General features: G+C 39.6%; 2 long non-coding RNA genes across 2 annotated transcripts in view; both read left to right on the top strand.

Annotated features, from left to right (window-relative positions):
• Positions 1 to 6,483, top strand: part of LOC132413852 (uncharacterized) — a 50,240-nt gene extending 43,757 nt beyond the window's left edge. The window contains exon 4 of the long non-coding RNA XR_009516833.1: positions 6,310 to 6,483. This is a non-coding gene — a long non-coding RNA (uncharacterized lncRNA). The remainder of the gene's footprint in view (positions 1 to 6,309) is intronic.
• Positions 6,484 to 8,721: 2,238 nt separating this feature from the next.
• Positions 8,722 to 25,719, top strand: part of LOC132413849 (uncharacterized) — a 31,680-nt gene continuing 14,682 nt past the window's right edge. The window contains exons 1-2 of the long non-coding RNA XR_009516832.1: positions 8,722 to 8,905; positions 9,784 to 9,929. This is a non-coding gene — a long non-coding RNA (uncharacterized lncRNA). The remainder of the gene's footprint in view (positions 8,906 to 9,783; positions 9,930 to 25,719) is intronic.

Genomic DNA, 25,719 nt, shown 5'->3' with positions numbered 1-25,719 from the left:
CCACTGGGAAGGCTACATTGTCTGCCTTATTTATGCAAGTGGGAACTGGAGAATGCTTAGTTTTGAATGAGTGTTCTGTTTGTGGTGGGCAGTGCTGCCACGTACGTAGTACAGGAGGTTTTGAAAATTCAGGCTACTACTGATTTGGAACCTAGATTCTCTCACAGACCCATCTGCGATATAATGGTCACTGCCTCCTACCAATGCCCATAACCAGAATCACATCATCTACCTACCAGCGAGAAATTAGTTTATTAATTACTATTGTTGAGTGCCTGTTATATGCAGGTCCCCCTCCTGGATTCTAGAGAAAGATTTATAGACACGATGCTTGCTTTGGAGGTCACAGTTGGTGAGAATATTAATACTAAGGAGAGCTTCCTTTCACTGAAGTAATCAGCACTGTTCTAGATTTGGAGTTACAGAGATAAATTAGACATAATCCACATCTTCTAGGAACTCATGCTTGATGTTGAAGATAGAAGGATGAATAAGATATTGTTCCTATACTTAAAGGGTACAATCAAGTAAATGCTAATAGATATAAATAATAATACCTTCTAGTCATTGAGGATCTACTGTGTACCAGGCACTGTCCTAAATGCTTTGATTCTACCCCTTAAACATTATGCTTTGCAACTCTATTCTAATATTTAATTGGGGCTAGTGATCCCAGTTACAGAGAAGGGTTTGGGGTCAGGGAGATTAAGTGAGCTGATGTTGATCACCTGGGCAGAATGTTATGGAAAAGGGATCAAGCTCAGTCTGACTCTAAAGCTTACCCTGTTTCTTCTGTACAATAATATAGAAGCCTGTTGTTTAGTAAAGTTTTATCACCAGTAAGGAACAAGTTCTCTTATATCAGCTGTATTGTTTCAGAAGCTCTAGTGATAGACAGTATAGGAAAGCACACAGGCCCCATGATGGGCAGCTCAGAAAGAAGGTGCATATTAATTAAGGTAGATTCATTGCTGTAACAAGCAAATCTGAGTAAAGAATGTAGAATGGCTCAAATACAATAGAAGTTTACTTCTCACTTATGTAACACCCTAAAGGGTTTGATTGGAGGCTCCTAGTGGTGATTCAGAGACCCAGGCTCCTTCTATCTTGTGGCTCTGCTGTCCTCCCCATGTGGCTTCCAAAGTGGTTGTATTTGTTGCATCAGACTAGTGGATGGAGAAAGAACACGGATTACTGTGCATGGGAGTTTCATGGGCCAGACCTGTGAGTGTCACTCAGCCCTCACAATCCACCAATTAGAATTCAATTTTGTGGCTATAACTAACTACGAGGGAGCTGGAAAGGGAGGTCCAGCTGTGTGCCCAGGAAAGAAGAGGGAAATGACTACCAGTCACTGCCACAAGATGGTCTTGCTGCACCTCAGTACCAAAAAGCATAAGTAACTCGGCAGCACCACTGTGTCCCATGAAAGAGAACATGCTATTTTGGTTATAGCCTCAGCATAGTGGCCCAGGAGTTCTGGCTGGAGGATTTTGTGGAGAAAAGTAGGGAAGAGGTTTCTGAAGGAGAGAGACGGAAAGGTGAGCACAGGAGAGATTCAGCACCACTCACATTTCTAGAGTCCTCCTCTCATCTACAAATTGACGCACTCTTATTGGCATTTAATCGGTGATGTTTCTGCATCTGACCCAGCATCTCAGTGGGGCATGGGAAGTGTCTTCTTGAGTAGATTGCTGTGGACTGTACAGAGTGATGGAAGGCCACTGGGACCTGGGCTCTCATTTTACGACCTAACGTTCACTTGGCCTTTCAGGATCAGACACACAGGACTCGGCAGTCAGCAGGTTAGGGTGGCAGAGGGATGAAGAAGTTGATCATTGGAGCAAAAACAGAACACATTATTTTTCCTTTTTCCCAGATCTCTTTCCCTCATTTCTCTTCACTGAACATGAATTTTCTCTGAGAAAATAATTGTGCAGATCTCATACCTCATGGATTCATCATCCAAGTTATGGAAAATTGTCATCTAGGGACATGCTGTACAGAAGCTCCATGGGGAGAAGAGTTACAGCACCAGCCCCTGGGCACAGCCAGGAAAGGGTGACATTATTTGGGTCCCTTTTGCTTCTCCTTTCATTATGTGTCCCAGAAAGGTTCCTTCCTCTCTCTCGACTGGAAAAGTATCTGATGAAAGAATCTCTATAAGTTCTTAGCTGTTACGTGGGGGTGGGTATTGCATTGTGTCGAGCAGCTCTTCACACATCTTCAGAACAAATCCCCAGTGACAGGATTTCTTGCTCCTCAGTGACCTGCTGGGGCTTAGAGCCTGGGCAGAGTCTTCTAGGTGCTCTCCAGAAGCTACAAATGTCTTGAGATTCATATTCTTGAGATCAGTTTTTGTTTTTTTCCAGTGACATTTGGTGATTTTATCTGAGCCCTGAGTTGGGTTTATTTTCCTATATACATGGAACAAATCACTGAATAAACGTGAAAAGGTTCTCTGCTACCCCAAATCATTTCCTTTATAGGTCTGAAATTCTCATCTGTAGACAATGTACTGAGTTAAGCACCTGGTAAATTATGATTATTCAGTGGAAGTGGTGCTAGAGTTGGAGCATTTGATCTACACTCAACAATGAATCTAGAGGTTCTTAACATTTTTGTGTTCTAGGCATTAACAGATTGACAGCACACTGCAAGAGACTGAGGGTCTCCCAACAGCACAACAAGCAAGCAACAATTACAGTGCAATTGCTGTCGCAGTGTAGTGATGCTTCAAGGTGTCCAGGAAAGCCTTCCCCTTTCTCACACTGCTCACTAGTTTGCTCCAGTGGTGGTCATTTTGGTGGACTTATTGCTTGCCCTTCTCTCATATACTTACAAGGCAAAATTCTTGTGTTCTAGTGAGCAGTCTTTATTTGGATCCAGATAGATTATGTTCCTCACCTCTTATTCACAGCAAATTGTCTTCTACTCTATAAAATTTAAATTAAAATATGACAGTACATCCATGTAAGGCCCACAGTGACTGAGAACCAGTTCAAGAAAGGGTTGAATAGACAAAGAGGAACACGGAATAGCTAAGCAGTAGCACAAGGCTACTTTGTACTATAGAGGGTGTTGTGGGTTGATTGTGTCTCCTAAAAAGATATGTTGAAGTCTTAACCCGCAGTACCTGTGAATGTGACCTTATTTGGGAATAGAGCCTCTGCCAATGTAATCAAGTAAAGATGAGATCATCCTGGATTATGGTGGGGCCTTAATTCAATGACTGGTGTCCTTATAAGAGGAAGCAGGTTTGTACACAGGGACACAGAGACATACAGGGCGAGTGCCACGTGGCTGCAAGCCAAGGAACGCCGAGGAATGGCAGCAAGCACCAGGAGACAGGAGAGAGGCAAGGAACGGATTCTCCCTTGGAGGCTCCAGAAGGAACCAGCCCTGCCAGCACCTTGATTTCAGACTTCTAGACTCCAGAGCTGCAAAAGAAAAATATTCTGTTGCTTTAAGCTACTCAGTTCGTTATGCTTTGTTATGACAGCCCTATAGGAAACTAACACTTAGGGTAATATTGAAATGTCTTCTCCTATGCTGCAGGTGTGCCTGGTATTCGTGGAAACCCTGGAAATGCCTGCTGGTGGGAAAATGATTTTGGTGTAATACTGCTCCCTCTTAGAGCTAAGACAACCAGCCCTCTCTTTCTCTCCCTCCCTTCCCTCCTTCCTTCTCTATTTGTCCTAGAATCTTAAAGGTCACTCACTGGTAAAAGCATCACAATGATACATGTACTTTCTTTAAAAAAGTGTGTTGACAGGGGCCTATGTTTTTCTCTTTCTTTTTCAAATGCTGAAATTTTTAGTGAGCCCTTTCTTGTCAATACTGCAGGGCTTCAATCAAATAGCACTTGAAGTCTTTCAAAGGCCTACAAGATTGAAAAAGATTCCAGCCTGTTCGAATGGGGAATAATAGGTTTCACACACCCTCCTGATTCCTATAAATATCTCCCTTCCCTTGCTGGCTAGAGCTCTGAAAGAGAAGGGGACCTGGGCCCAGAGGAGGTGCGGGGGGCTTGGCGGTACAGGGCGGCACGAGGGAGAGGAACTGGCATTTTGTGGATTCTATCGGTTTACTGATTATCCCAGAACCATCTGTTGAATCCAGGGTGCCTGTTAAAGTCACCCCAGCAGTCCCACTGTTGCCTTTGATATTTACAATTGAGCAGGTTGAGGTAAACCCAGTCCAATTAATAAGCATGTGGTACTTTAATCAAATAAGGATTAAGGGCAAGCAAAGACAATAATAGTACCTTTACTGATTTCTGGGAGATAATTAAATCAGACTTACAGCACAGGGAGAGAAAGGGTATTATAAGTTTATAAAAGAGAAGACCTTAAATTCTGCAACATTAAGTTAATGCTCTGCATCAACAAAGTGAAGAAATCCCCTCTTTGCTGGGTGATGTAGGGGAATCAGGATAGTAAGTAGCTATTAAAAGAGATAGCAAGGGTGAACAATGAAATACCCTCAGCCATTTGAGTATAATAATCTACAAATATATTGAATAGTTGGATGAAATGTTCTTTAAACTTGCTGCATAAAGTACAAAATTTTTCAACACCGGGAGGTGACTCATTTCTTCACTATTGGAATTCTCACTGAAAAACCCTATTGAGAATTTTAATTGATATTCCATTGGAGGTACTAATGAAATTTCAGAACATATTGCTAGATATATGTGTGTGTGTATCATGCCTGAAAAAGATGTTTTCTCAGCTCTTGTCATTTCCCTGGAGAGAGCTCATGGTAGCCTTCCTGCTTGGAAATTCAACTTCCCTGGGTCCTCTTTACTCCTCGATCAACTGGATGCATCTATCCATATACACTAATTGCCCCAAGTGTAAATAATATATTTGATGTGTGTTCCTACTCAGTGTTTATTTCATCAGTAACTGTAATGGTCAGAGTCCTTGGGTTGCAGGCAACAGAAACTGACTTTGGGCAATTTAAGAAGGGAATCTCCTGGAAATTGACCAGGAGCTCAGCAAATCAATTGGAAGGCTGAGAACAGGGTTTGGCAATAGTCATTTCTTAAGGTTGCTCTGAAGGGCTCAGAATGTTTCCAGACAAGGAACAGCCATGTCAGGGAACCATAGCTGGAAAGAATGATTTCAGGCGTTTCCTCCAGCCCAGCATCTCTCACATAAGATGTAAATCCTGGAAGACAGCAGCTGATTCCCTGGGCTTCTGACTCTTCTGAGAAAGTGTGAGGAATGCTGTTTTATTTGACTTTCCTAGTGGGAGGCAGGCACTGGATTTACTGTTCCACTAAAACAATACTACTGGAAAGATGTAATTCTCCAAAAGAAAATTGGTATTTTATAGAAAGGATAAGTGGATACCGAGCTGCCAAAAATAGTAAACACACATGCACACAACTATCTACTGAAATCGTTTATACCTATGTATTTATATTTGATTGATTTTACATATATGCATTTGTGTATATACACAGATATTTGCCACTTTTTAACGGTACCTTGCAATGGTAGTGCTTAATTAATACTTCACAATCAAAGTTTTACAGATTTGATGTAGATTTTTGAAGGCTATGAAACACTCCTTTGATGATTCTCTTCTGGAAATAGTTTTCCCTAATCTGAATGACTTCTTTAGGGTCTAGCAGAGAAGGAATGAGGGTAAAATGTATTGAATCAAAAGCACATCTGTAGATTTATGGGGTGCTTCAGTAGTGACTTGGAGATGAACAGATCGTTAATTTGATAACTGTTGAAAAGGTAGATGGAAACACATAGAGAGAGAGGGGTTGAAATTACTGAACCACTGGCTTTTTAACATATGCAGGAAAGGGATCAAAAGCATGGAGGGGTATGGCTTATGATACAAAGCAGGTGGTTGGAAAGGAAGAGGAGAACGAATATGTGATCATCTAGTCTAGGTCATTTTTAAGACTTGTGAAGCTAAACTAAAATTTATCAGATTTTATACTTGACAAGTATATCCTTTGTCTTGATTTTGTTCCCATAAGAAGGAGTTAGTTGTTGTTTAGCTATATTTATGGGTAAACATCTTCATCAAATTCAATATAGATACTAAAATTTTATGTAATTAAAAAAGTAGGGTTATCACATTAAATTTATAGACAAATACAGTTGAGTTCTCTTTTTTAAAAAAGTGCTTGCTATTAAGTGATATTCTAGCATTTTGAAAACACTGACATCTGTGATCAAAAATCCTGTCTAAGTTGTTATGTTTTGAATCAATTTTTTTTTTTTTTTTTTTTTTTTGCGGTACACGGGCCTCTCACTGTTGTGGTCTCTCCCATTGCAGAGCACAGGCTCCGGGCGCGCAGGCTCAGCGGCCATGGCTCACGGGACCAGCCGCTCCGCAGCATGTGGGATCTTCCCAGACCGGGGCACGAACCCACGTCCCCTGCATCGGCAGGTGGACTCTCAACCACGGCGCCACCAGGGAAGCTCCTGAATTGAGGTTTTGTCAGTGTCTTGACCTGTAAGCACTGATACACATTGTCTGCAAACTAAGTGTTTTCAGTAGAAGAGAGTAGGAATTAACTACTAGTAGAAGTTACTAATAGAGTTAAATATTATTTATTTGGGTGAACCAAAAAAAAATGTGCTTTTCTCTATGTAATTTCCTTTTAAATCCAGTAAAGTTGTGGCTTTATTTTTTCACAATTCTGCCATGCTGGTGTTCAGTTGAGGTTAGTCTCTTTTGTTTTCCTTGGCTCTCCAGTGGTGGGTATTACTTTATTCCCTCCAAGGCTGACTGTGTATGTAAGAATGACAGGATGGTCTCCACTGGAGACCAGCTTTTGCTTTACTGATATGGGGCTGTATGAGCTTGTCAACCATATTAAGCCTAAAACAGGAAGTGGCAGGTAATGTATTTGGTTTCCAAGGTGAAAAGTAAACAGATTCCACATCACTATAATTTCCTTAATGAAAGAATCTTTAGCCATGGCTTTCACATATTTCGGGCAGTCTTAAAATCAGCAATGCATATATAGAAATGTGAGAAGCTCCAGCAAAATCTTAAGCAAGTGTTCTTAACATGGGATTTGTAGTTACCTGGGACCTACAGGAGGTCTGATGGAGAAACTGTTGGCCCAGAAGAAGTAGATCATAAGAGAGTGCTTGTACTAGAGAAAGATAAGGTGGGATAATATATTTGGGGGAGGGGTGGGCTGGGCTTCTTGCTCTCAGTTCCTTATATCATCCCACTCCCTCTGTGCTCCCTCCGACCCCTCCCAGATCCCTTAGAAATCTTCATCCATGGGGGTGGTTGCTATAGATGAACTTAAAGGCTTTTCTTCTATTATTCTTACAAAGTCTCCTGGAGTAGGCTAATATTATCACCATTTTACAGATGAAGGAACATATGTCACTAGCCCACAGTTATAAAGAAAATGGCAAAGCAGAGATTAGAAAATTGTTCTGTGCTAAATTACCTAAAAATGATTCATGATATTCATGTGGTTAATCCCAGAGTAAGTGGTGTGAGGGTTCAGAAATATCTGGAAAATTGCACAGCCCCCCCAAGGATTTTTTTTTCTGAAAAAGTTTCAGTGAGAAAATTCCCAGTGATCTCAGAAAATGAGAAAGAAAAAATATGCCCTCCCCACACTGGTACATTAAAAAAAAATGTTTTCATACCTTAATCCAGAGAGGGTGGAACATTGGGTACTCCTATCTTGAGACCCAGTATTTTGTAAGGTCCTATATACTTGCTGGAAATAGGTATCTAGAGCCAGTTTTCTGTAGCAAGGAACAGAAGGGGGCATGGCCACTAGCAGGTGCTAAGATAACCTTGCAGTGTTTGTGCATTATCAGAGCATGTGATGACTTCTCATCACTGAAGCCAAGATTAGGGTTGGCTGCCGGGCAGTGCCCTGGGGATGTTTCCTTCAGGACACATGTTTGCAACCTTCTTAGGATCCTTCTTCTCTTTTGACTTTTGCTTGTGTCACTTGTCAAAAATCTAGGGCAAGTAAAAGCAGAAGTTAATTTTGTTATATTAGATCTCAGAGAAGAGAGGCTATAATAAACACTGAAGACTACTACGATGAATACTTAGCATGGTATCCTGATTCAATGATTGATTTATTTCCTATTTTAACTCCATCTGGCACTTACGTGAGCTTCATCGAGTCATAAGTCTCCAAGCCTCAGTGATCTCATCTGTAAAATGGAGCCCTTCTTCCTGGGTCTTGACAGGGTGTTTTGAAGGTAAAGATAGGTAAGGGTACTATACACAGTAGAAGCTGGGTCTATACTGAATACTTCGGTCAGACCTACAATTATAACCCAGGTCTTTCAGACCAAGTCTGAATTCCGCCTTTTGGAGTTACATGTTAGAATTACCTATCTAAATAACAATGTAGAAATGTGCAGACAGAACACCTTGTGTTTGGAACTCAGATCTGTGGTTTTCATAGTTGGTCATTACTTCAATCTGTCCCAGTTTGTGTGGTTGCCACGGGATCACTGAAAAATGGTATCTCATGTTCTCTGTTTATAAAAGCATCACTTACCCACCTAGGGCTTAATAAATTGAAAGTTTTACTGCTTAGAAAATAATCAGGTGTTGAGAAGCACAAACTGTACGATCATTTTCTGAAGGTTAATAGGCTTTTTCTCTTTCTGTTTTCTCCTCCACAGCATTACCATCTAACATGAGGTCACTTCTCCAGATGAAGGAGAGGTTGAAGTGTCACACCCAGCATGATCAGTTAGATGATGGAGAAAAGAGGCATTTGCTACCTGACCTTAATCTCCTGGGCAAGAATGACTGAATGGGGAAGGCCGAATACAGAGAGACTCAAAGGTGGAGGAAATCAGCAGAGTATCATTTAAAGAGACACAAAGCAGTATGAATGTTGACTCATGACAAAATGGACATCCTCAGGGTAAATGCTTATTGGGTTGTATACTGGTTCACTTCTTTGTTTAATTCGGAGTGACTGCAAAACGAATATAAACACCTTTAACAAAAGCAGTGTGGTAGAAAAGGAAGCAGGTACATTTTCCAAAACGTCTAGATTTTGTATCACTTAACTTGCTTAACCGAAGTGACAAGGAGAAAGATGACACAAAATATATGGGAGCTGCAGGATGTTCTATGAAGACAGAGGAGATATGACTAAGAAGGGAATATGATAGCTGACTTCCTCTATTTAAAGGCTTGTCATTGGAAGAAGGATTAGACATATTTTGGTAGGAATGGCAGAGTGGAGGTGTATAAGGACTCGGCTTTGACTTAGTGTAAGGAATGGCTTCCCGATATTTGGAACTTGACAATCATAGGAGCAGCCATGCTTAGCTTCCCATTTCTGGGTCGATGGATAACCATGGGTGTAGAGGGATTCTTGCATTAAACAAGATGACCTCAATCACCCCTTAATAGGCCTGTTCTGGAGCTTTAAATCACACTGGAGAGGTCTAAAATGATTCTGAAACTTCTTTAAGAGCAGAACTGAAGGAACTTTGGAGCTGCTCAGGCTTTGATAGAATTAGTCCTTCTCGGCAGCGTGCACGTATGTTGTAGGCCTGGGAATGGTTGCTGGTCTGCTTCAGTTATGGACAGCTGGTGTTAGCCAAGGGATGTACTGGATTAGTCGTCCCTAGTAACAATCATATGAGATGTTTCTGGATTATTAGGTGATATCTTTTATGTTTACTCTTTCAGTTTTATATTTATTTTTCTTTTCCATTCAAGCACAACTTAATGTAAAAGTATTGTGGTTGGGAATCTGCTTCTCAAAATAAACCACTTATTTTTTTCTAGAATCCATTTTGTTGTTTGTATTTGTGGAGTTCAATTGTGAGACATCAATTTATCGTACCTGTGGAAAACTAGCAGAAGGTCCAGAGAAAAGCCATGGAAATGATGAAGAACTAGGAAAATGGAATTCAACCATGTATCCTGGAGAGGTAAGGTCGAGGATAACATTTACACTTGTTTGCATGCCTATTTTCCTAGCACAGATGCTCAGATACCTATGTGTTGATCAACTTATGTACAATTGTGGTCTTCTAGTTTATGGAGGCTACTGTAGAGGATGTTTTCTACTGAGACACGGGCATGATCAAGATGGTTACATAGTAGGTACACTAAATTTAACAAATATTTATTGGATTAACTTGAATTCAATGTTAGTTTCAGTATAAGTGTCACACTGATAGTGAAGGTCATTAAACTTTAAAATGTGTTCCCAAGGAACACCGTGGCATCTTCATTTGAGAACATCTTTTAAATTGGTTAGCTAATTATCTGTTTAGAATAAAAGCAGAGGAGCAATTCTGAGGAATTCATAAGGGCTCATACAGTTCTTGATTTTACTTGTGCGCTTTGCTTGTGTGTAAGCACTAACTCTATAACTCAGGGGTAAAATAACGCATATGTACGACGACTAGGTAGAAAGAATCTTCTCATTTGAAATCTTGATTTTTCTCTAATCACAAAGTATATGATAGTCCTACTTCTGCACTATCAAATTTTCTAATTAAAATAATTATCACATATATGCCTAAGAGTGCCCAACATGTATTGCAAACCTATTGTCCCTAGGAAAAATTGATCCTGGGGAAGAGGAGATAGAATAAAACTTTGACTTAAAAAAAAAAAGGTAACTACGTGGAGGACATATTGTTTCAGAACAAATAGTGCCAATGGGAATTAAGAGGTTCAAGCTGGAGTATATTATAATTATACTGTTGGAGGAACTCTCTGTGTTTTTCTGGCTGATGAGTACTGTAGTAGACGCTTGGTGTTCACCTCTCCAGCATCCGTTATCCCCCAGGAAGTTTACATGACACTGATCCTACTTATACCTCCAGGTATGTAATCAGATGGTTCTGATTGGCTTAGTCTAATCTGAATATTTCAGTCTCCCTGTCCATAAGGGAAGAGCATGTAACACAATCAGGCCAGTGAGAATGTGGATTCCAGAAAAGGGCTTCTTTTCCTCTGAATGGTGTGGTGAGGCGATGTAAAGGCTGACACTACTGCAGCCATTTTGCTACTAGGAGGGAGAGCCAAGATCCTGTCAAGATGAAGCTGACTAGCTCTTTGTTCTTCAGTTTCCTCATCTTTAAAATGGATATGATAATAGCACCTTTGTCTGGGTTTGTTGTGAAATTAAATTGTTTAACTTACACATAAGATGCTTAGAATAGCATCACCAATAAATGATAGTTTTTATTAGTAGATAGAGTGTATTTCCTCTCCTTTAACAAAAGCATCATTTCCCCTCCCTGAGCCTAATGTAATAATTTTTAGGGCCTTAGCTGTCTGGCTAATTGTATTTAATTCCTTATGTTTTTCCCCTCTTAGGTGAGCTCTATACTTAAGTGATCTCTGCACAGAGTTGGTTTTGCCAGTAATAAATTGTCCGTGTCAGCATTTAAATAATGAAACCTTAAGGGCTGGTCCCTAAGTGCCATCTCTGGACTTCTAGTACCTGCAAAATACCTGATCCTTCCTCTCGAGCCCAAAGCTCTGTCCGGGTTTTGCAGAGAAGCAAGAGTTGTGATGCTGTTTCCTAGCAGTGCCCACAGGCAGGATGTGTTGTCAAATGGGAACTAACCTGGGGCATCTGTTGAGCTCAGTTAAGAGTCTGAGCTAATAAGGGTGGCATATGCCTGTGTCTGGGAGGCCAAGAATTGCGCACGCAGAGGCTTCTGTGCTGTTCTTGCTGTCCTAGTAACATTTCTTCCTCTAATATCCATGTTTATTTGCTTATTATTTTAAAGATAACAAGATTTAGCAGAGATAGAGAATAATGGTCAGCATCAATTCTAGAAGCTATAAATAATGGACTTTTCTTTGAAAAGCAACTATTCCATTTTAGTAAGAAATTTGTCAAGTTTTTGGTTAAATTTGACAGAACAAAGACTTGTGATATTTATAGATATTCTTGTGGTGTTTTGCGAGAGACAGATAGGAACTATGTAAAGATATGTACTTTTAAAAGGTCTAAAATAGGTTACCTATAAGTAGAGGCGTGGGTGGGCAGAGGGTGAGACTTGAAGGAGAACTTCCAGTTTTTACTCTATGTATATCTGTATGGTTTGAATTTTATTTTACAGTGAATTTATGTATTGCTTGTATAATTTTCAGAGTTTAGCTTTAAAATGTCAATAATCCCATCCAAGTTAAGGGTTATATTTTCTATGACTAATTGTTCAGATCAGGTTATTGTAATCATTCCAGGTGTTTATACTTGAGTCACCTGATGATTCAGATGAATTCAGACTATTAAACTTAAATATTAAACTTAAATATTAACTCCTTATTTATGTTTGGAATATTACATAATTTAAGTTTCTCAAAGACTACCTTGCCTGTCTCTTTTTTGAGCCCCCGCCCCAAATTTGGGCTGTATTTACATCTGCAATGAATATTTTGCCTGAGAGATTTGTTCTGAGATAAAGCAGCATGTTGGATCTCCTGCATATTTATGACTATTGGCTTTCACCACTCCTGGTTGCGTGAGAATCATTTGCTCTGTGAACAGAACTTTGCAGTAACCTCACACTCATGGCGATTAGCACATTCTGTTGCCATTGGATCTAGCAGCTCATGGAAAGTAGAAATTTCGAGTGAGATGGGCCCAATCTTTCCGTTCATATATGGGGAGAGTTTGGCCCAGGATGCTCAGGGGTTTCCAAGGCCCTGATTACTCTTGGGGGCAGGTTGGGGACCAGGATCCAGGTCTTCTGGTTCCTTCTGCTTCCTGACACATGATGCGCTGAGTCACCCAGAAGTCACCCTGCTGGCCTCATTTGCATCCCGGATGCCGGAAACAAAGTTGAACCATGTGGGCCTTGGGAAATCCAGACGATAGGAAGTGAAGTTAGTGGAGTAGAATGTGGTATAAATAAACAATAACATGCAGGTTTAAACTGAGGACTATCTTACCTCTGTGTAGCAGTCTGAAAAGATTATTTCTTTTCTGCTTATGAAAATAATACATGCTCAATTTAGTAAATTTTTGAAAGCATAAAGAAGAAAATCAAAATTACTCTTAACCACTTTGCCAAGAAATGATCAAGATTAATATTTTGGAATCACACACACATATATATGCATAATCAAATCAGATCGTGTTGCATATATAATTTTGTATCTGGGTGTTTTCATTTAATATTATATGATGAGCACTTTCCCATGTCATCGAATGTTCTGCATCAGTATGGTTTTTAAACGGCTAAGTAATAGTCTCAGGTGGTTCTTGTTGTTTTAAGTGATGAACCATCAGAACTGGATGATGTGGAATAAATCCTGGTATATTAAAAGAAAGGGGTGCTAAGGTTTGGTGCTACGATCTGAGGTGTCAGCGTGCAAGGAACGGTGACAGCAGCAGCTGAAAGCTGTCAGTCCTTTGCAGGCAGCAACATGAGGGTGTTTAGTGGCAGGTGACAGGAAGTCAATTCAAAGACACACATTTAAGACAATGTAATAGCTTCTTATTTTGTCCTCCCCCTCAGCATACATTTGTAACGCAAAGCACTACTTAGGCCAAACACTGGTCAGTCTAGGCTCCCGCAAGATAACGCCCTCATCTTGGAAGTGACTCAGATACAAAACTGACTCTTCAGAATTCAGGCGCCAATAGTCCAGCCCACTTTGTCCTCTTTAGACATCCGGCCTTTAGACCATGTCGCTGTTCATTACTCTTCCACCAGAAACAGGGCAATTAAAGGCGGAAGGGGTAAAATGTCAAGCAGTCCACTTTGTTCCATGTTAATTGGTTTTGCTAAAAGGGTGTTGAAGGATGAGGTAAAGGATTTGAAGGCCTTGCCTTCGTTTGCTTCATGTGTTCCCTGTTGCCATGGATAACTGGGAACTTGCAGAGTGACAAGGACCAACATAACCTGAAAGATGAAAGTCAAATCCAGCATCGAGGTTGGTTTATCACTTGGGGCTGTGGAGCCCTGCGTGATTCGAGAGGGCTCCTCTTCTGAAAAGTCCTGGAAGAATGGGGCTGGGACAGAGATGAAACCCAGCCTCCCTCTAGTGCTCTGGCTGCGGTAATGCCTTTCCTTCCCTCTCTCCTCATTTCCCCAGATTTCTAGTATATTTGATCATTAAAGAAGTGAATCATACCTCTGTTCTAATGAGTTAAACAGAATTCAGGTAGGGAGCACAGTACTTCAGGTGCAAAGAGAGTTTATGTAATGATCCCAGGAAATGTTCCTAAGACTGATACATACTCTCAACGTCCTGAGAGCAGTAAAGATGCAGCGTCTTTTGCTTGCTTTGTGTTTTCATTGTGGGTTGGGTTGATGAAGCGTCTGTTGCCAGCAGGCTATGGTTTCCTCCTGTGCAGAAGTGCCACATTTGCAGCTCTTGGTGAGGGATGAGCTCGGAATGTGATTTCTTCCTTTTTCCCCCAGCAATTTTCTGCCTGCCTGCATGAAATGCTAATGAACATCTCACACATGACAGAGCAATGAGATGTATCCTTATTTTACAAGTTTTGGCAGATTCGACTTTACAAAGTCTAAGTCTTTTTTAAAACTTTTAAAAGGTTTTTGGTTGCATTGGGTCTTTGTTGCTGTGTGTGGATTTTCTCCAGTTGCGGCGAGCGGGGGCTACTGTTAGTTGCAGCGCGTGGGCTTCTCATTGCTGTGGCTTCTCTTGTTGCGGAGCACGGGCTCTAGGCGCGCAGGCTTCAGTAGTTGTGGCACGTGGGCTCAGTAGTTGTGGCACGTGGGCTTAGTTGCTCTGCGGCATGTGGGACCTTCCTGGACCAGGGATCGAACCCATGTCCCCTGCATTGGCAGGCGGATTCTTAACCACTGTGCCAGCAGGGAAGTCCCACAAAGTCTAAGTCTTAATGTGACGGTGACAAGACACTTCCAGCACACCCTTCTCCCATCTCCTTCAACTTTGCACTCCGGATGTTCCTCTCCCCACGCTGAGCTGATGTGTTGTGTCTCTGATTTGCAGTAAGCTCTATGTTGCCGTGTCATCTCTGCATCTCATCCTTTCCCACCATGCCTCTGTGTCCAAGTCGCTGGGAAAAGTCTAGCTCCGGCAAAGTTAAGTCTTGAACTTCAATCTCAGACCAAGTCAGGTATTGATTATCAGTTGTTAGCGAGTAGCATCAAACCACATTTTATTTATTTATTATTTTAACTAGTTGGGGGTGGGATGGGGCACAAATAGGGAGCTGAACAAGCTTATGGACTGCAGGTTAAATGCTTAGATGATTTTATAATTATACCATCAAATAAGTTTACTTGTGGGGGACTGAAGGACTTGGCTGATTGATGGTGCCAGTGGAGAGCTTAGTTTGGGCCACGGTGATCTTTCTTTGTGGAACTGATTGCTCTGATAGTCTCGCCACATCTGCAGGAGGGCCACTCACAGATTCCACGAGTGACAAAAGTGTGCATGTGCCTGAGGCACAAAGGATGCAACCTTGCTAACTGCAGAGACAAATAGAGATGCTCCTCTGGGGGAAGTCTTCTGTCAGAGGAGGAGCCCAAGCATGTGAAGTTGGGGTTCATCCTGTTTCCTGTTTGCAACCCAAGGCTGCCTGTGGCATTTGGGCACATTTCTTTTTTTCAACTGTAGAAGAATGAGAGAGACCAGAGAAGACAGAGACGGATTTTGTAAATGCAGTAAAACTTAGAAAGATCCAGGGCAGAGAAAAAGATGGGCCTGGGGATACATTCCCCAGCATGAATTCAGCTTGTCCAGAGTCCCCTGGTTCTGAGGTTTAATTCGGCCTCTGTGTTTCCTTATTTCTGTTCCATCTTCACCTTATGCTCTCCTTGTTCATCTTCTCAGTGAACTCAGAAATTCTAGTTTATGATAGTAAGGTTACTATCAAAAAGTCCATGGCTGCAAACGGTACCAGCTAGGCAGCCCTTTGATCGATAATATACCCAGAAAAAAGATGTGTTTCCTCTTTTGTTCCTCTTAGTTTCTGTCATACAGAAAAGAAACTGAAAGATGCCACAACTGGATAAATAACTTAGGAATAAACGTGCTCTGCTATAGACCTGATCTCAGAATAGCCTAGGGTAGTGAACTCAAAATAATTATAAGTATTAAGAAAGTTGAGTTGGAAAGATCCTTAATTTTTCTGGAAGAGCTTCAATATTTAGAAAAAATTTAATAAATTAGCATTTGTGGTTGGAATAGCAAAGGCCAAGAAAGTTTGATTGAACATTATGAAGGTGTAAAGAATATAGTTGGGGTTGACATGCACGTGCCCAATCTAGGAACACCTGGCAGGAGGTGGAACTGGAAGCTTATGAATCTCACAGAAGAATAAGGATATAAAGTATAAACAGATTCAAAAAGGCTTAGATAAATAACAGTCATGGTTATAAAGGAAGTGGTGAGACCCTGGAGGGTGCATTTCCACTTTTGTTTTTAATATTCTAAATATTATTTTGAACTAATTAAAAAAACATTCTTTTTTAAAAAAAGAATGTATATATATGTATAACTGAATCACTTTGCTCTACATCAGTAATTAACACAACATTGTAAATCAACTATACTTCAATTTAAAAAAAAGAAAAACGTTTCCAATTTTACATTCTATTATTAGAAAAAAAACATGGAAAGTTAAAAAAAACAATCTGGGCAACATAAAAAGGAAGAAGAAAATAAGGATTAATTATAGTCTCACTTGACAGAATTTTTAACATTTTAATATATTTTCTTTCACTTTTCTACACTATTTAAAAATTATTTCACATGGTTGTGAGTTTGCAGTTTCTTATTCTTCTTTTATATTTTTATTTAAGCCCAAAGTTTTCTCTATGTCTCCAGGAAGTCTTTATTTTAAATGATTTTAAGATGCCATTAAAATAAGGTACAACACCTTATTTTACATACTACTACGAAAGGAAAAAAGAATGTTTCCAATTAAGCTATGACACAAAGCCTTAATGATCTCCTGAAACACATTTGTTGCTTACACCAGCCTTTTGATGCTTTGACATTTCTTTCATCTCTCCTAAGCGTTTGGCAATGCTCTTGGCTTGAGTTGCACTACTTAGCGTGTAGGAGATGCTTCTTTTGCATATTCCTCAGCAAACAAAATGTAGCACAGTTTCATCTACTTAGGTTCTATAAAACACACGATTTTTTGCTTTGGAACAAAATATGGAATAGTGATCATTTCCCCTAGGATGAATATGTGCTTCACCAATATAAAATTTACCCACTGCAGCTCTGTTTACATGCCTATTTGTGTACACAATAACTTTTCATCTCAATACCCAATCACAGTGTTACTTTTGAAGACATTTTAAATGGCAGTGAAATCAACATGTGTAGTACCAACAATGTACATCAATCATTTGAGGTAATGACAAGATGAACATCTGTGACCAAGTTAATGCATGCCTGCCGGTGACAGCTACTTTGTGGCTACTTCGTAGCTGATGGTGACAATAAGGGGCCAGCTACCATAAGACACATTCCAATTTCAGAGATGTTAAAATCTGGAAAAAAGTGAGTCTTAGTATCAATGAATGCACCTGAATTTAATCGACCATTTTGTTTTTCTGGATCTTTTATTTATAAAAATTTATTTATTTATAAAAGATAAACTTATTTTCTCTTATAACACAGATGTTTCTTTGCATCTGTGATTATTTTCTTGGAATAGATTCTGAGAAGAGGAATTATGCAGTCAAAGGATAGACATATTGTAAAGGTTTTTGACATGTATTTCCAAATAGCTTCACAGAAAGGTAGTTGCATTTATATAGCCTTATGAACAATGCTATTTCAGCTTCCTAAACTTGACTTAATGGAGGAAAGCTGTGGTAGGTAGCCTGCAGGATGGCACCAAAGATTCAGAGTGGTGGCATGTGGCTTTGAGACTTGGTCTTATAGGATTTTACCTCCCCCCTTGCTATTTTGGACCACATATTCTTCAGATGACTGTAACATCTTACCAAGAAAAGAGACTTTCTGGATTCCATGAAGAAGGAGGAAAGTCTACATTAAATCCAGGTCAGTATCATGTAATATTACATCTCTCTGTCAACATCAATTATCTTACATGTTAAGCAGAAACATTTAAAATAATGCACATTCCTTTTGATGTGGAATGTTTCCATTTTCCTTGGGCTGATATGTCTATCTGTGTGGCTTTGGGTCTTTGCCTTACAGATGCTTAATGCGGGTGGCATCCAAATGCATGACAAATGGAATATTTGCTAGAAGTTAATTAAGAGTTCAAGAGAAAACAGGAGGGTCAAATATCTGTGCATTATAGATGAAGATCAGAGTAGCAATTGGATTGAATTCAATTCAAGAAACACTTATTGAGAGTTAACTCAGCCCGTGTCAGGTAGTATGAATAGTGTGATCCGTAAAACTGATGGTCTGCCTGCCCTGGTGGAGCTTACAACCAAGGAGTAGCATCACTCATCCCAACTTTCTTGAAAGGTACCCTCATCTTCTATCATAAAATGTAAGTATTTGAGGGGTTCAAAGGATGCTGAAGCTGGGAGTGGACTGTAAAATGTTTTACCGGGAGAAAGAGTTTTTCTCTTTCTTATATTCTGTGGTATGCTGGGCACAGTCGGTTGGAAACTCCTTGTCAGCTCCCATGATGTCCAGATCAACACGTCGCCAATATGCTTTCCTAAGATTTTGAGAGTCAAACGGAATCTGTCTTCTTTAGGTTATCCCAGGACCCCAAAAGGTCCGTGTCTCCTCCCAAGAATAGAAACACTGTGTGTGTTTGTGTCTTGTTCTTCTCTGGTACTTTCTATCTGCATGTCATCCTGGGCACCCTTAGAGGCTGTGTGATATAGTGGAAAGTTATGGGAATTTGGAATTATAAGAACTAGGTTGGAATCTGTTTCTTCCACTTCTTAGCTGTGTGTGACCTTAGGGAAATTGTTTAATTTTTCTCGGTCATCATTTTCACAGCCACCTTATGATTTTAGATACTATTAAGCCCATTTGACACTTGAAAAACCAGAAGTTCAGCAAGGTAAGGTAATTTTCTCAAGAACTAGGGTTCAAATACATGGAGCTTGACTTTAGTGTCCATACTTAAGGACTCATTTATGTCAATTATTAAGAGCTGAACATAGTATTTGGTTCATAGAGAATCCACAATAAAATACAATAACTATGATTATGGTTGTTATGACTCAGAACCGGGATAATGGGAGTATTTACCAAGGTGGAAGCAAAATCTCAATGGCAGACCTGTGCTGGAGTTATTTTGGAGTAGAGAATCATTCTCATTCAACCTCTGACCCCAACCACATGTAAGGCTAACCTTGATTAGAGTGGTAAACGTCATCTGTAATGGAAAGATCTAATTTTTATAATTCTACTTCTGCTGTAAAGAAAAATTACACTTTTGACATTTTAAATTAGTGCTTTAGATAGCCCTGGATTGACATATGTGGTACGAGGGGCCTTAAACCAAGATCTAAAATATAGAGATGAATCCTTAATTAATGAGTTATGGGTCCTGAGAAGAGGTTAAAGTTAAATAAAATATCTGAAACTAGTGCTGTTTTGAGGTGTTTTAAAATGTTCCTATTTCACATCCATTTTTAAAAATAGGGCAAAATGTATGTAGATTTTCATATATGGCAACGCATATAAAAGTTTTGGCTAATGATACACTGTTACCTCTTTGGCTCAGTATGGAGAAATGCAGTCTAATTTTCTTATCATTTCCTCCCTATCTTATTAGCATTTCAGAGGTTAATCCTCTGTTAACACATCTTCTCAGAGTGCTCTTGTTTTACACTCACAGGTTTTATTTATTTTTTATCCACCGTAGAGAGCTATTGTCCTCATTTTTTGTTGCATTTAGGTAGGGGATTGATGTTGTTCAAGCATCATGTTTAAGGATGGCCTTCCCGTTCTTTCCCATTCCATTCTTTTTTTTCAAGTTTTCTGTTGCATCTGAAATAGTCTCTAAGTTTCTGGAGAGGATTAAAAAAGCATTTTATAGCAAAATTTAGAGCAAAAACTATTGCAATTATTTTTCCTTCTTTGAAACAGTATCAAGTCTCATTTTTCTGCGTAATGGTGACCCAGATTATCTGGTTTGGGTAGACAAACAGGACAGTGACTTGACCATGAACATGTCCACCCTCACAAGTCCTTGGGGAGGGTGAAGAGCTTGTGATATGGCCACCAAAACATGTGTGCTGCTTGATTTTCCACAGAACTATGAAAATTCAATTCAAATAATATTCATTAATGGACCAATTTTTTTTAAACCTACACCAAGTAAAAATGAACTTATTCAGAAGCTGCTGGCAACACCTGACTGTGGCTTTGAAGATCTGATCTAACCCAAAATACTCCTGTTTTTGAAGGAAGTGAAGAATAAAACTCATTGCTTCACACTTACATAAACACTTATAAACATGCAAGAAAACCAGTTTTGTTTCTAGAGTGTATGTCAGTCCTTTTGAGATGAAAAAATTCAGACTTCAGGCCTGGGACCTAACTGGAATTATTTATTATTAATGATTTAGTGTTTTATTTTTTCAGAGTTCATTACTCTTCAAGGTCCAATAACAATAATAAATGAAACTAACACAATATTGTAAATCAACTATATGTCAATTTAAAAAATAACAATAATAAAGAAGAACTTTTTCTTTAATTTTACTTCACTGCCAATGAGACTCTACTGTGGATTTTGTCAAAAGAGAAGTAAGTAAATTTGAAAACTCAAGACATCCTACTCATCTGGAAGGGTCCATTCCATCATCATCCTTTAAATATTTTGTTCAAATAAATTTAGACAAATGAACACATCTGAGATATTTTGTTTGGGAACTCATCAAGAAACTCCAAAGTTGTGAGTCTTAGTGTGTATTTACTGAAAATTGTAAGAGCCAAGAAAGGGAGAGTCAATTTTAGGATCCTAAGAATATATAATTAAATCACCCTGCTTTGTTCCATAAAAGTGACTGAAGATTAATGAAATCCATTTTCATCTCTAGTGTGATGCTGTTCGTGACAGGGACAATTTGTATGAAATAGAAGCTAACCTGCCTCATGAAAAAACTGTAATAAAGGTTTCTGTTTCTGCCACTGAATCACAAACCTTTCAAACTCTTCTCCTCAGTGCATTTATCCCTCCTAGAGAACTCTATCGGAACCCCCTATAATGTTTGTGTGTAGAAAGGCGTAAAAGTCCAGTGGAGTTACTAATGATGGGGGAGATGGAAGATTAACTTCTTTCTTAAAAACTGAAAGAATCTCAGAACATATCCTTTTATCCTACACAGGTATGAGGGTCTGGAAAATGTCTTCTTTAAATATACAGGTATTTTTATGGGGCTCTTAAATCTTTGTCTGATACTGTAGTTTCCTCCCATATGTTTACTGTCAACTAACAGCTGAGAACCGATGAGCTGGGTGGAAATGTTTTGGAAAGCAGCAGTTCTTCCTTTCTGACAACTGTTTCTTTTGTATAACTCAAACTTCTTCTAAAAAACAGAATACGATTTATTTGCATATTTTTTGTCGATAGAACATGACCAATAAGGGTAGTTTTTGCACGATGTGAAAGGGGGTTTTGTTAGATACAGTTTCCTTTATTGTGATTAGAATGGATGTGACACAAACATGCTGTGTTTTGGGAAGATCACTCTGGCCATAGTGAGGGAAATAAGGTGAGACTGGAACCAAGGAGACCAGATTGAAGGTTAGTAGGAGAGGTATGGAGAAGAGGGAACAGAATTCAAGGATTTTCTAGGAAGTAGAGTTACTGGAAGGGAAATTTATTGAGGGGGGAAAGAGGATTTATTATGACTCAAAATGTCTTCCTTGGGTGATGGTAAATAGCATTGATCGAGATTGAGAATGCAGAGGAAAGACGCTGCTGTGACATTTTGCGATTGAGATGCCTTTGGTGCCTGCATATGGTTCAGGTAGGAGTTGAGCTCAAAAGAGAAATCTGTATTGGAGATTCAGAATTGGTTATCTTCATCCATATGACAGTTGGGAGTGTGTGGTTTGAGAAGACAAGGGGAAGGAAAATGAGAAAACCGAAACATGAAAGGGTGGGTAGAGAAGACGAGATTGTGAAGGAGTGTCAGAGAAAGGAGGCAAGGATGCTTGAGTCTCCTCACCATCACATGAGGAATGCTTGAATGAACAGCCATGTTTGGCTCTCAGGAGAGCAGATCCTTCCAAGGGTGGACTGGTGTGCCTTTTGGTCTTTTAAAGAGGGACTAGATTTAGTCTGCGTTGCTCCTCCTGAGGGTACTGAAGAACTTTATGGAAGTAAATTCTGCTTTTGTTTATGGAAGCACTTTCAAAACATGGAAACACACAACAGGGGATGTAACTACCCCAAAGCATCCTTAGCTGCCTCCCCATCATTACTGCCCATCAATGAAGAAGTAAGTCCCGATTGGAGGGGCTGGTGGGGACACTAGATGACTTCTAAGATTCTCTGAAGTCTAAGAGTCGATACAAAGACTAAAGAAAGTCATACTTTTTTATGAAAGTGCTTTGCAAAATTTAAGCTCAGCTTCAAGGGGACGGTGCAATGCTATAGTGACAAACAAACACACACACACACAGTGAAGAGAAATGGCATTTCCCCTTCATGTTGGCATTCCCCCAAATTGTGATACCTTAGTCCCCCTTATCCTATGGTGTAATATTCAGGCTTAGAAATTATACAAATTAACCCTTTTGAGGAAAGATCAGACAGCTTTTCTTGCCTTGTTGTCTATTTGTATTTGAAAATAAGGAGGTACCTTTATAGAGGTTTGTAGTCTGATAGTCAAATGATCAATATTGTTTTTCCTGCAAAGATATGATCTTTCATAATACAGATTTGTCACTGTGCTAATTCCACGTCAGAACCTCAACATGTCTTAGGTTCGCTCTTATTGTGGCACCATAATGCTGTAACTGCTGTACCAAAGAAGACTCAGAAACATATATTGTTCATGGGGAATCCTTGAGAATACATTAAATGAAAATAGCCCATAATAACCAATAATTTGATCCTATTAAGCCAGGCAGATGTGTCAGGGTTAGGAAGGCTATTATTTATTTTACAGAAACACATTTCTGATGGCACATGTAGATTGAAGTTAGCATGTTGGGATTAGAAGTAGGAGAGGACTTGAATGGAATTCTGGTTGTTCATATAATTTCTCCTGCTCAGTCACATAGACTTTATTATACCAAATTACAATTTGCATCATTCAAATGCAAATGAATGTTCAAAGCCCTGTGTGGGCTTCATGTAATTCTTTTTGGGCAAGAGCTGCTCAACGCTTCACTTATTTGAAAGAATTCAGTGATGCAACTAATTCCAAGAGAAAAAAAAGATGTGAATTTGGAAGTGTTCTTCTTATTGGAAGGGATGATATAATCATATCAAATTCGCATCTGGCTTTATTTTGCTGTCTCTCCTCTTGGTTTCTCTAAGTGTATATGACTTATGGGATACATTATATCCCTTTATCTGACTGTCCTTTGTTTCCCAGTCTGAATTTTCCCAGAATCATGATCCCACTTAAGTATTGACTATAAAAGTAAGGAACAGAGAGGAAAGTTTTGAAAAGCATAGCAAGCTAACAATGTTTTTATGGAAATGTGGAAATGCATTCAATGGTAACACTTCATTTTTGGCCTTTATGAACCAATCTCGCAGTCAGCCAGACTGCTTATAGCGCGGGACACTTCATAAGTCACCAAGCCTGCCTTGCCAGTTTATTTTAACATCTCCTGTTCTCAAATGTAAGAAAATATTCACACAGCTTTTAATACTCTCCAGCTGTTCATTGGTAAAGACCCCAACATGAAGCTTGTAGGGAGAAAATTGTGCTTGATTTAAGTTCTAAAAGCAACTCTACAAAAAGCCTGACTCCCTTTAGCCTCTGCTCTCAGAAAATACACCTTCTCTCATCAGCCCCCTGACACTTGTCGTGCTTCTCAAGGTTTTTCAGTGGTGATTCTGTGGTCACCAGTTCAGGTTACTCAGTGAACAACTAACTGGTGTGAGCTTCCCTTCAGATCTTTCTCTGACCAGGTCCTGCCAGGTGCAGAACATGGTTTGGTTCTAAAGAGGTCCTGTGGAGATCTGATCATGCAGGATGCTTCATGGTGAAAAAGATGCATGGGACAAATCAGTTTGGGAAATGAGTTCAGAGCTTATAAATAGAAGTAGTATATTAAAGGGTCTAAGAAATTCTGCAGTAAAGAACTTCTACTTAACTGTTTAACCCAGTAGTAGATCACAATATTTGAGAGCACTGATTTGAGCACAGATGGACTTGTACTGAAATCCCAGGCTCACCATTAGCCATGAAACTTGGGCAAGCTACTTCCCTGTACAATGGGCAAAACGAGTCCCAACTCAGGCTGTTGTGGAAAGGAAAAATATAATGTATATAAAACATTCCGCAGAGTGCAGGATCATAGTCTACACTCAGTTACTCATTTGTAGTATAATGTTATTATCTTATGTGGTTGTATGACTCTTCTCCAGGCAACATACAAGGAACTACTCTTCTAAGGAAAAGTGATGGGAAATGTTGGTCTGACAGATTGTGATGTGTATCAATACTTTTAAAGAACTGAGAGGGTTAGCACCCTTTATATCATGAGAATTCTCTGTTAAGTTGGCAGATACCTCTGTCCCAGTGTTGTATCATAGACAAAACATATAGACTTTGGGGTGAATAATGCGAAATTGACTTTGAAATATAATACACAAAGGTTGTTGTAAATGAGGCCTATTTTCTGTCTTGAATATCAAAAGCTAAATTCTAGGACCTAGAAGTCCAGAAAGAAGCCCCAAGAGGTGAGGAAAAAAAGAAGGGAAATTTGTTTCCTTGTGCAAAGAAGTTAATGGAAAATTTGAACACCTGTGGGAACAGGAGTAGAGCCAAGTCATCTTTTAGAACAGAGATGAGGGTGTAACAAGGCTGATTATTAATTAGGTTCTAGTAGGTAATTGGTTTTTAAGCCCAAGTGAAATGTAGGGAGAGGTTTGTGTTCAACTCTGGTAACTGCCCTTTTTAGTTTTCTTCTTTCCCTCTGAGGTCTCTGCTGCCTTTTTCTTAATTCCTCCTCACCCAAGGCACTTTCCTCGATGAGATAAAACTGTACAGAAACCTGCTGTTAGTTAGCTAAATTTATGAAAGTATGTGATCATTAATTCATGTGAAGGTATAAAGCGGAGTTTCTCAATCCCCTCACTCTTGACCTTTGGACTGGATAATTCTCTATTGTGGGGGGCTGTCCTCCACAATAGAGGACCTTTAACCAAATCTCTGGCCTCTACCCACCATATGCCAATAGCCCCCTTCACCTTAGTTGTGACACCAACAGTGTCTCCAGACATTGCCAGATGATTCCTGGAAGGTAATATCCCTCTCTCCCCTCACTGAAAACCCCTGAGTACAAAGGTTTTACAGCAGATAAATCTGTACCGTTTTCTGAGTCAGATTCCCTTTTTATCGTGTGTAATTTCTTAATTTCCCAAGACAGAACTTGGAAAATAAAATTCATTTATAAGCCACAGGTCAGGGAAGAGTGGTTTTGTACCATCACATCGAAGAGGTGGTTGCCTCATTTATTTAAACCAAATAGTCCAAATCTGTTACAGCAAGTAAACTCTCCTCCTCAGCGGATGGTTTGGGATAGGTTTGAGGCTTCGTCCACATCTGTATTAAATTTGAAACCTACTTCCCACACTTCACTAGAAATATTTTTAATGGT

The sequence above is a fragment of the Delphinus delphis genome, chromosome 18 (assembly GCF_949987515.2).
Source record: "Delphinus delphis chromosome 18, mDelDel1.2, whole genome shotgun sequence".
Classification (NCBI taxonomy): Eukaryota; Metazoa; Chordata; class Mammalia; order Artiodactyla; family Delphinidae; genus Delphinus; species Delphinus delphis.
Note: the sequence above shows the minus strand (reverse complement) of the source record. Positions and strands in the feature narration are given on the sequence as shown.